General features: G+C 32.0%; 1 non-coding gene across 1 annotated transcript; it reads right to left on the bottom strand.

Moving 5' to 3' along the window:
• Positions 1 to 1,302: 1,302 nt before the first annotated feature.
• On the bottom strand, positions 1,303 to 1,384 carry TRNAS-GCU (transfer RNA serine (anticodon GCU)). The gene has a single exon. It is a non-coding gene; the product is annotated as a tRNA-Ser (tRNA).
• Between the last annotated feature and the right edge of the window lie 6,987 nt (positions 1,385 to 8,371).

Genomic DNA, 8,371 nt, shown 5'->3' with positions numbered 1-8,371 from the left:
TTAACTTAGGGTAGGCTCCGAGCCCCTCGGTGGGGACGTATAGTGAGCTGATGATGATGAATTGTTTTATCATCACCATCACCATAATTATCAGCAGACGTCTTCTTTGGTCTCAATTAGGCCTCTTTTACATATTGCAAGATTTACTATGATAATCTATATACTTATCAACTAGTGGTGGCCGGCGACTCCGTTTGCGCGGAATAAAAAAATAAATTCCAGCTTGATACCTTCACGCGTTTTGAGAAAAAGGGTCTTGACAGACAGACGGACGGACAACAAAGTATAAGGGTTTCGTTTTTTTCTTATGAGGTACGGAACCCTAAAAACTTAATTAGTCTATCTGTTCTTCCAGACGATATTCTGAATTTATGCCAAATTTCAGCGAGATCCACGAAGTTGTATTGAAGATACCTTCCATCAACCATCCATCCAAACAATCGCATTTATATTATTAGTAAGAAAAATGCCGAATGTATGAAATCAGTTTCCATAGCACGAGATAAAATATTATTTTCTATGTTTCTTAACATAGTTTAAAAGTTGTATAATACTTATCTATTTGAGTATTATAAAATATTGAGATATTATATAAAAAGTTGCTATATGCACTCGACGCACTCTGTAGTCAATTAATGGACTTGTATGGACTTCCTCCGTACATACGTCCATATATGTGTGACTCGCTAAAAGCTTCCGTTAGCGTGGACGAAGTAAATCAATTACACGATCAGAGAGATGTCAAGTGGTATACACATATACACATTTCTTCCCTTATAGTGCGACTATCATCTGACCCGGTAGACATCGGTGAAACTAAAGTTATAAAAGGATATGTGGCCTCGTGAGAGGCGCTAGTGTCGCGGGGAGATCTGTCAGAAAATATATTAAACCTACATGGGCATAGAAAATGACATAAAAGAAAAAACTTGACATGATCTGTCTTGTCATGTTTTTTTCTTCCTTTTTTCAATATGGTTACTGGACAGTACGAATACTATGGTCAAAATTATCTTGTGAGACTTTTTGATATTGACAGGGCGCTAGTGTGTTATATTTAGTATGACTTATGCCAACCAAGTCAGATATCCTTGACGGTCTATACATATTAGTACTACTGTCATTGTCAAAATTGTCACAAGATCCTTTTGGTGCTGTAGTTGTCATGTCTTAGTGTTTATGTAAGTTTTACATTTTTTTATCTATGTGTGATATTAGTGTCACTCTTAACTATTCAAATATTGGTATCGCGTTGTACTCGTTTTCTGGAAACTACTAAGTTTTCGGGTTTATAAAAAGTATCGACGAGGATGGGATTCGAACCCACGCGTGCAGAGCACATTGGATTAGCAGTCCAACGCCTTAACCTCTCGGCCACCTCGTCACGTTTAACAAGTGAAGAATAAGAAAACAATATAAAATGTATGCAATACCACAAATCTTTGTAAATAATTACAAACATAGGTATTGTCGGATTTATAGACAATTTTACTGTCTTTAGATTTATATTGGAAAGTTCTAGAATTTTCATTAACACAAACATGTCAATATAATAAAATAGCCTTAGAAAAATATTTCGAAAGGTTTGTTATTTTACGAACGTATTACGAGCATTACTTAAAAGGCACAACAGTAATTAACCGTCGGTTTCGGATACCAAAATCGTATAAACATATTGTTATCTGTGTTTTTCTCAAAGAGAATGAAAAGGAAAGCTATACTATTTTAAACATTTCGTGTGACAAATAAACTCACAGTAACCGATGAATATTTTGTCCCTTTCCCAGCTTAATTAACAAAACGTATACTTCACAACAAATTAATGTTAGGCAACATTAACTTCGAGTCAGTATTAATTATTTACACAATGAATTAATTGGCGGCGTATTCAACGCAACAAATAACTAATTAGTAAAACATATTATATAGATTATTAAAAGCGTCAATAGCCTAATGGTTAAGAATACGGATTTCCGATCACGAGGTCTAGGGTTCGAATCCCGACATTCGACTATTGTCGTAAACCATATCCTAGCACAAGCCTTGAGATTAGTTGGAATGGTAAAAGAAATATTAGCAAATTTACAAAAAAATTTGCTAATATTTTAAATAAATTTTCTTATATATATATAAGTCGCGTTAGTTACACTATCTAGAACGGCTTTACCGATATGACTGAAAATTGGTGAGGAGGTAGCTTAGAGCCAGGAGACGGACATAGCATACTATTTATTCATTTTTAATTTTTTTTCGAATTTATGCCTTGTAGAGCTGATTTTTATTTAACTTACTAATATTATAAAAGCGAATGTTTAGATGGATGTGATGTGGATGGATGGGTGTTTGAAGATATCTCTAGAACGGCTGAACGGATCTCGATTAAATTTGACATACGTATAGAACATAGTCTGAAAGTACACATAGGCTACACTAATTAAGTTTTTTTTATGTATTCACGCGGACGGAGTCGCGGCCGACAGCTAGTTTATAATATAACATACTTAAACACATATTATGATTGGAATGTCTTTATGCAAAATCATATTTTAATTAAGAAAAAACAAAAAACCCGATTGAGACTCTAGTAAATGAAATAGCGCCATCTATAATCTGAGATTTAAAACAAATAGTTTTAAAATATTTGATTCAAACTAAATAAAATTTCATGTTATAAGTAACACTTTCTTATTATAGAATAAACTCAATAAAACAAGATTAAGTAATAAAAAAAATTATGGCAAGTAAGATTTGAACTCGTTCTTTTAAAGATTTTATTTTTAGATGTCTAGAATTCCTTCTTTCACGTCCACTACATGTATTTTGTGTCGATACGAATCGTATGACACCTCACTTATCAAAAGTTCAGTAGTTTAGGCTAAAAACATAAGCCTTTTTGTCGGAAAAAAACTGAATATATTCGTTGACATGAATACAATATAATTGTAGCATCCCATTGTCATGACACGTATTCTTATTGTCATGACAAAACGTAGACAATTTGCAGTTAAACAACTGTCACGATAGTAACTAAAAAAAGAATGCAACTTGTAAATAGAATACAACGTATAATGAGTCATAAAATGTTTATAAATCCGCTAAGTGATCTTGGATTTAATTAAAGTCCGAGTCGATCGTAAGCTTGAGCGATTATACGACAAAAGTGCGCCCTCTAGTGTCTGTTATGTGGTCGTCGAGTTTATGAGCTGAGAGGTGCAAGACATAAACGTAAAGCGGGCTACTGTTTTATTATACTAGCAGTTGCCCTACAACATAGCCTATAACATACTCGCATACATCACCTATCTTCCCGTTAATGTCCCGTCAAAATCGGCCTAACAGTTATGAAGATTACCCGGAACAAACAAACAGATAGACAAACATTTTTTTTTAATTTATATAGTAACACAAAAAATTTATTCGAAATATGAAAATTAAGGGCCTTGACATACAGATGGACAACAAAATGATCCTATAAGGGTTCCTTTTTTTCCTTACAATAAGTTACCTTTTTATAAGCGAAACCTGAATTAAATTAAATAAAGTGAATAGCAATTGTTTCAATGTAACATGAAATAACTCGTAACAGTTAGGCGCATAATAAAATTGCAATTTCCTACTGTAACAAACGTTTCACAGAATTAGTTTACTTTATACAATGTTGATTTAACTGGTTTCTCTATTCAGGGGGTTGGGGGTAAAGTGTAGAGGGTGGTGTAGAAATGGCTTAAGGCTTCACAGAACAAGCTGTTACCGCCATCTTTGTTCGTAAGTTTGCAACGTATCGCGCAACCAAAGGATTAAAACAATGTTGGTGTAAATTAACATCTCAATAGGAACGTTATATCTGTAGTCAAATTAGTTTTACCAATCAATTCGTATTTTATTTATGAAAATACAATACAAAATAAATGTTGTGTAGTAAATCAAAATAGTCGAGAACAAAATCATATAATTATTCGGTAAAAACTGTTAGGAAATCTATAGTTGACTTTAACATACAATAATAATATAATATAATATAACATAATATAATATAAAGTAATATATTATAATATAATACCGAACAGAACAAAACAAAATACCTAATGTTACAAATCCGAATGTTTAGATGGATGGATGATTGTTCGAAGGTATCTCCGGAACGGCCCAATGGATATCGCAGAAAGTTAGCAATTTTGATTTGGTTGTTTTATTTATTCCGTGCAGACGGAGTCGCCGTTGACAGTTAGTCTTAATATCATTTTATTTATTTATTAATTCAAACATGTCAAGAGCACAGCATCATATTTTCTTTGAAAGAAAGCCGTAATATTAAGATTAAAGCAAGAAAACCGATGTTATGCAATCATTTGACATAACGTATAAGTGGATATATTCATAACGTAGAGATTCTATTCATCTTAAAGGCGAATTTACCAGTTTTTATATGAATAAAGTTTCTTTGACCCGCCTCATGAATAGGCTGACCCTAAAGATTTTGATTGCGCATGTTTTCATATGAAAATTGTTCTGATTTTTCTTCAGTCATTTGATTCAAACATATATATCACGATGTTTAATTAACACGATTTTTTTATATCACAAGGTGGCAAACAAGCGAGCGGCCACCTGAAATCGCTAATATAGCGAGGACTAAATTAGGCCTCCGACACGCATACTCGTCAGACGAAACGCGGAATTGCTTCCACTTGACGCCTGTCTTCTGTGTGGTCGTGGTATTTCACCGGTCGAGCCGGGACAATACGTGTGAAGATGTTAAATGGGGCTCTATCACTGTTAAAGATATAGATTGCTTCCTACCGCACTTAAAGGTCACTAAAAAGCCTCTTAGTGTAACTTAATAATTGTATGAGATGCAGTTAGTCAACTAGTAGCAGTGAAATGTTTTAATTCAATTGAGTTTAATTCAACTATCCAGCTCATAATTTGATGGTAGTAATTAAATTGTACAGTTAGATTATAAAATAACGGAGTCTACAATAACGGTGACAGATCAAATAGTTCCATAATACGTCATATTGTAATTTAACGTTAATATATGTTATTTGATTTGTGCTTCGAACTTAATTTGATTTGGATTAATATGACGTAATTAATTGTATTTAGTACAAATATATATTATTATAATATCAGTTTCATTTCCATTTAATTATTTAGAAATTATTTTATACTCTGTGTTAATTATTTTGGTTTTATTTAACAATATTAAAATTACTAAATTAATGTAGTTTTAGGAATACAATATTTAAATGCATTCTAGGAATAGAATTCTTTACTTAAACTTTTGTTTCGTTAGAAATGCTTTTGTGTTCTAAAGGTGAGTTTCCACGTAACGTTTATTCTGCGAATGGAATCCTAAAATAAACGTCAATTTGAAGATGTAGAAATGACGCAGCAAAAATGACACACGATCATGTATTATGAAAACGCATCTAAATGAGTATGGTTTCAAAATTATAATAATACTAGCTGTCGCCCATGACTCCGCCCATTGGGAATTAATAAAATATATGTAATTAGAAGTCTATGACTTTGTCCAGGCTATGTTCTACATCTATAACAAATTTCAACGAGATCCATGCAGTCGTTCTGAATATAGGTAATAATAAACATCCATCCAAACATCCAAACCTTCGCATTTATAATATTAGTATGATTTTTTTAGCTTAAACCATGATTATTTATAAAGATAGAGGAAACCAAATAAAGTATAGATTGTGACAAAGGTTATGGGTAAAATAGGAGTGAATTCAGATACGACAGAGTTATATTAAAGAGTACATACAAATGAATTAAAGCAAAATTCGCGCTGTAAAGCGATGTTAGCTTGATAAACAAACGTAGGTTGAATTGTTAAAGCGGTTGCAGCTCCGCATAAAGTGCAACTGAGCGCTGTTGTAAGCAAATATCGACGTTTGTCTGCTGAAGTGAACCGAATCGCAAACATTGGTATGTTGGATTAATTGGAACGGTATTTTTGATATTATTTATTTGTTACAAATTAATATAACTATACATTTTATTAATATTATAGAGTGAGCTACGAGCCGCGTTCGTTTTATAATAATACCAGTCCCAAGCTTTTTGTATTACTAAATTAACTTGATATTATTAACGCGTTACAAATTAAATATTTTATCAATAAATTAGTGGCATCGTTGATATCAAATAGAAAATAATTTTCTTAGTAATAATGTTTAAGAACAGCGCCATCTAGTTTAATTGTTTCCAAATTAAATTCATTTCTTAAACTTATCTTTCTAACAGTCGTTAAGTGTTTTCACGTAGTGTAGATTAAGTGCGCTAATATTAAAGGAGTCCCAATTTAAGATTTTCAGGTCGTGACTTTTAAGGATTTTTCAGTCAATCTATACATGATATTACAAAAAGGAATTATTTTTATTTGCTTTTTTTGCTGTAAAATTATCACTGAGTACCCGTAGGCTATATTTATTATAATATGTTTTAAATTCCAAATATATATTTTTATTTGAAGACCAAAATTAAATATCTATATATGTTAGTTTATATATATGTTATGTGATATAAACGTAGGACAATAGAGCGGACACTTAAAGTAGATAATGTACTTGGGAGTTTTACGAGTGAACATAAAAAAGCGCTTTCAAAAGCAAATGTTCTGACAGACTCTTTATTTCGGCTCAATGTTGGTGATATACAAAAAAAGAAGTTTGAATCGTTTTAAATATTTCTCTTGATTCAGAAGATTACGTTGTATAACAAAGCTAATTTGAATATTATCGTAATTGTTGTAAAAAAGAACACTAATTTTAGTTTTCATTTGTTTTAAAAAAAAATTTTGCAAAAAAAATCTAACTCTACTGGTCAGATTTGAATAACTTTAATTTCAATTATTTTACAAATGGATGGGTTTATGCATGTTTGTTTAAAGGTATCTGCAGAACGGCACAATGAATCTCTTTATTTAGCATGAATGCAGAACATAGTCTGGAAGCACACATATATTTATTAAGCGTTCTTTTATTCCGGGTAAACGGAGTCGCGGGCGATATAAAGTAGATTATTTACTCCTTACTGCTGTAAATAAATAACATCTTCTAATTACATTAAGTAGTTTATTACATAGGATAGTTGATTCTAAGAATTAGAAAAGTACTAGGAATGAATAAAATAACATTGTATTTTAAATCAGTCCATACATCTTTATCTCGCGTGCTGTAAAACCATTAAATGTATCGCACAGAATGTATTGCAGTGCAATATCGAGCTAAATGGGAGAGAATCAGGCGAGCTACTTAAGAGCCGGAGATGGTGATGGAACTGAACCTATGTGGAACTACGTTCTTATAGACAATATTAGATAGAATTCTTTAGTGCGAATGACGTGCTTTCGTTACGTTTCCAGTGTCAGCATGAATAGTGACGAGACATAAATGTCGACATTTTGGTAACGCTAGAGTAGAGTTAATACACCGGCACAGTGTCGGATTTTCTTCCTGAAAATACTAAACATGACTAATCGTTGGTTTCTGAGACTAAAATCCAATTATAAATCATGAGTTATAAGGCTAGTTATAAGGCACTAATCATGGGTTTCTGAGGGAAAGTCTCCATTTAAAAAATATTGTTATGTCTGTTTTGTCAAAGATAAAGAGATGAAGATATGTTTTATATAGAGATTTTGGTCTCAGAAACACACAGTATGTTATGCTAAGTACTTTTTCCATAGTAACTGATGTCTTCTTTTCGAAAGTAAAGTTTTAGCAGTGACTTTTGGATATAAAATCGTGCAATATAATTTCTCTTATGTTGGTACCATTAAATCCACTTTTTTAGTCTTCCCTAGGTTTTGATACTTCCAAAATGGGTCAGTTGTGTCCTTAAAAGAGAAAGGCCTCACAAAAAAATTTTGCACATTTGTATTAATTTAGGATATCACTAAAGAAGCCGTGTTATGAAAACATACGCCTTTAAGTTATAAAAGGGAGGATGGATATAGATAAAATACAATATGCATCCTTCCTATAAAATATAAGTAAAAGGGACGCTTCTGAATACTATCATTGATTTAAATAAGGGACCGAGATTCGGAATTTCATAAAGCACTTAATTCGGTAAAACGGATCCTTTAGCTTTATATAGAATCCTTTTGATAACTCAAGTTTTAAGCATTTTATGAAAAAAAAATTTTATACGAGCAAAGACATAACATTTATTTTATAAAAAATCAAGGAAATATTTCAACAAACATTGAAGGAACTTTTAAGTAAGTTTTTAATAAGTGTTGATTTTAAGTTAAAGAAAGTAGATTTGCGAGTATCGTAGCACTTTTCTCTCGTAGCGTTCGTAGCTAAGTGCTACGAATTATGGTGCAGCGCGTAGATGTTTA

The sequence above is a fragment of the Papilio xuthus genome, unplaced genomic scaffold (genome assembly GCF_000836235.2).
Source record: "Papilio xuthus unplaced genomic scaffold, Pxut_1.1 DF827679.1, whole genome shotgun sequence".
NCBI classification, from domain to species: domain Eukaryota; kingdom Metazoa; phylum Arthropoda; class Insecta; order Lepidoptera; family Papilionidae; genus Papilio; species Papilio xuthus.
The sequence above is the reverse complement of the archived record's forward strand: the minus strand, read 5'-3'. Positions and strand labels throughout refer to the sequence as shown.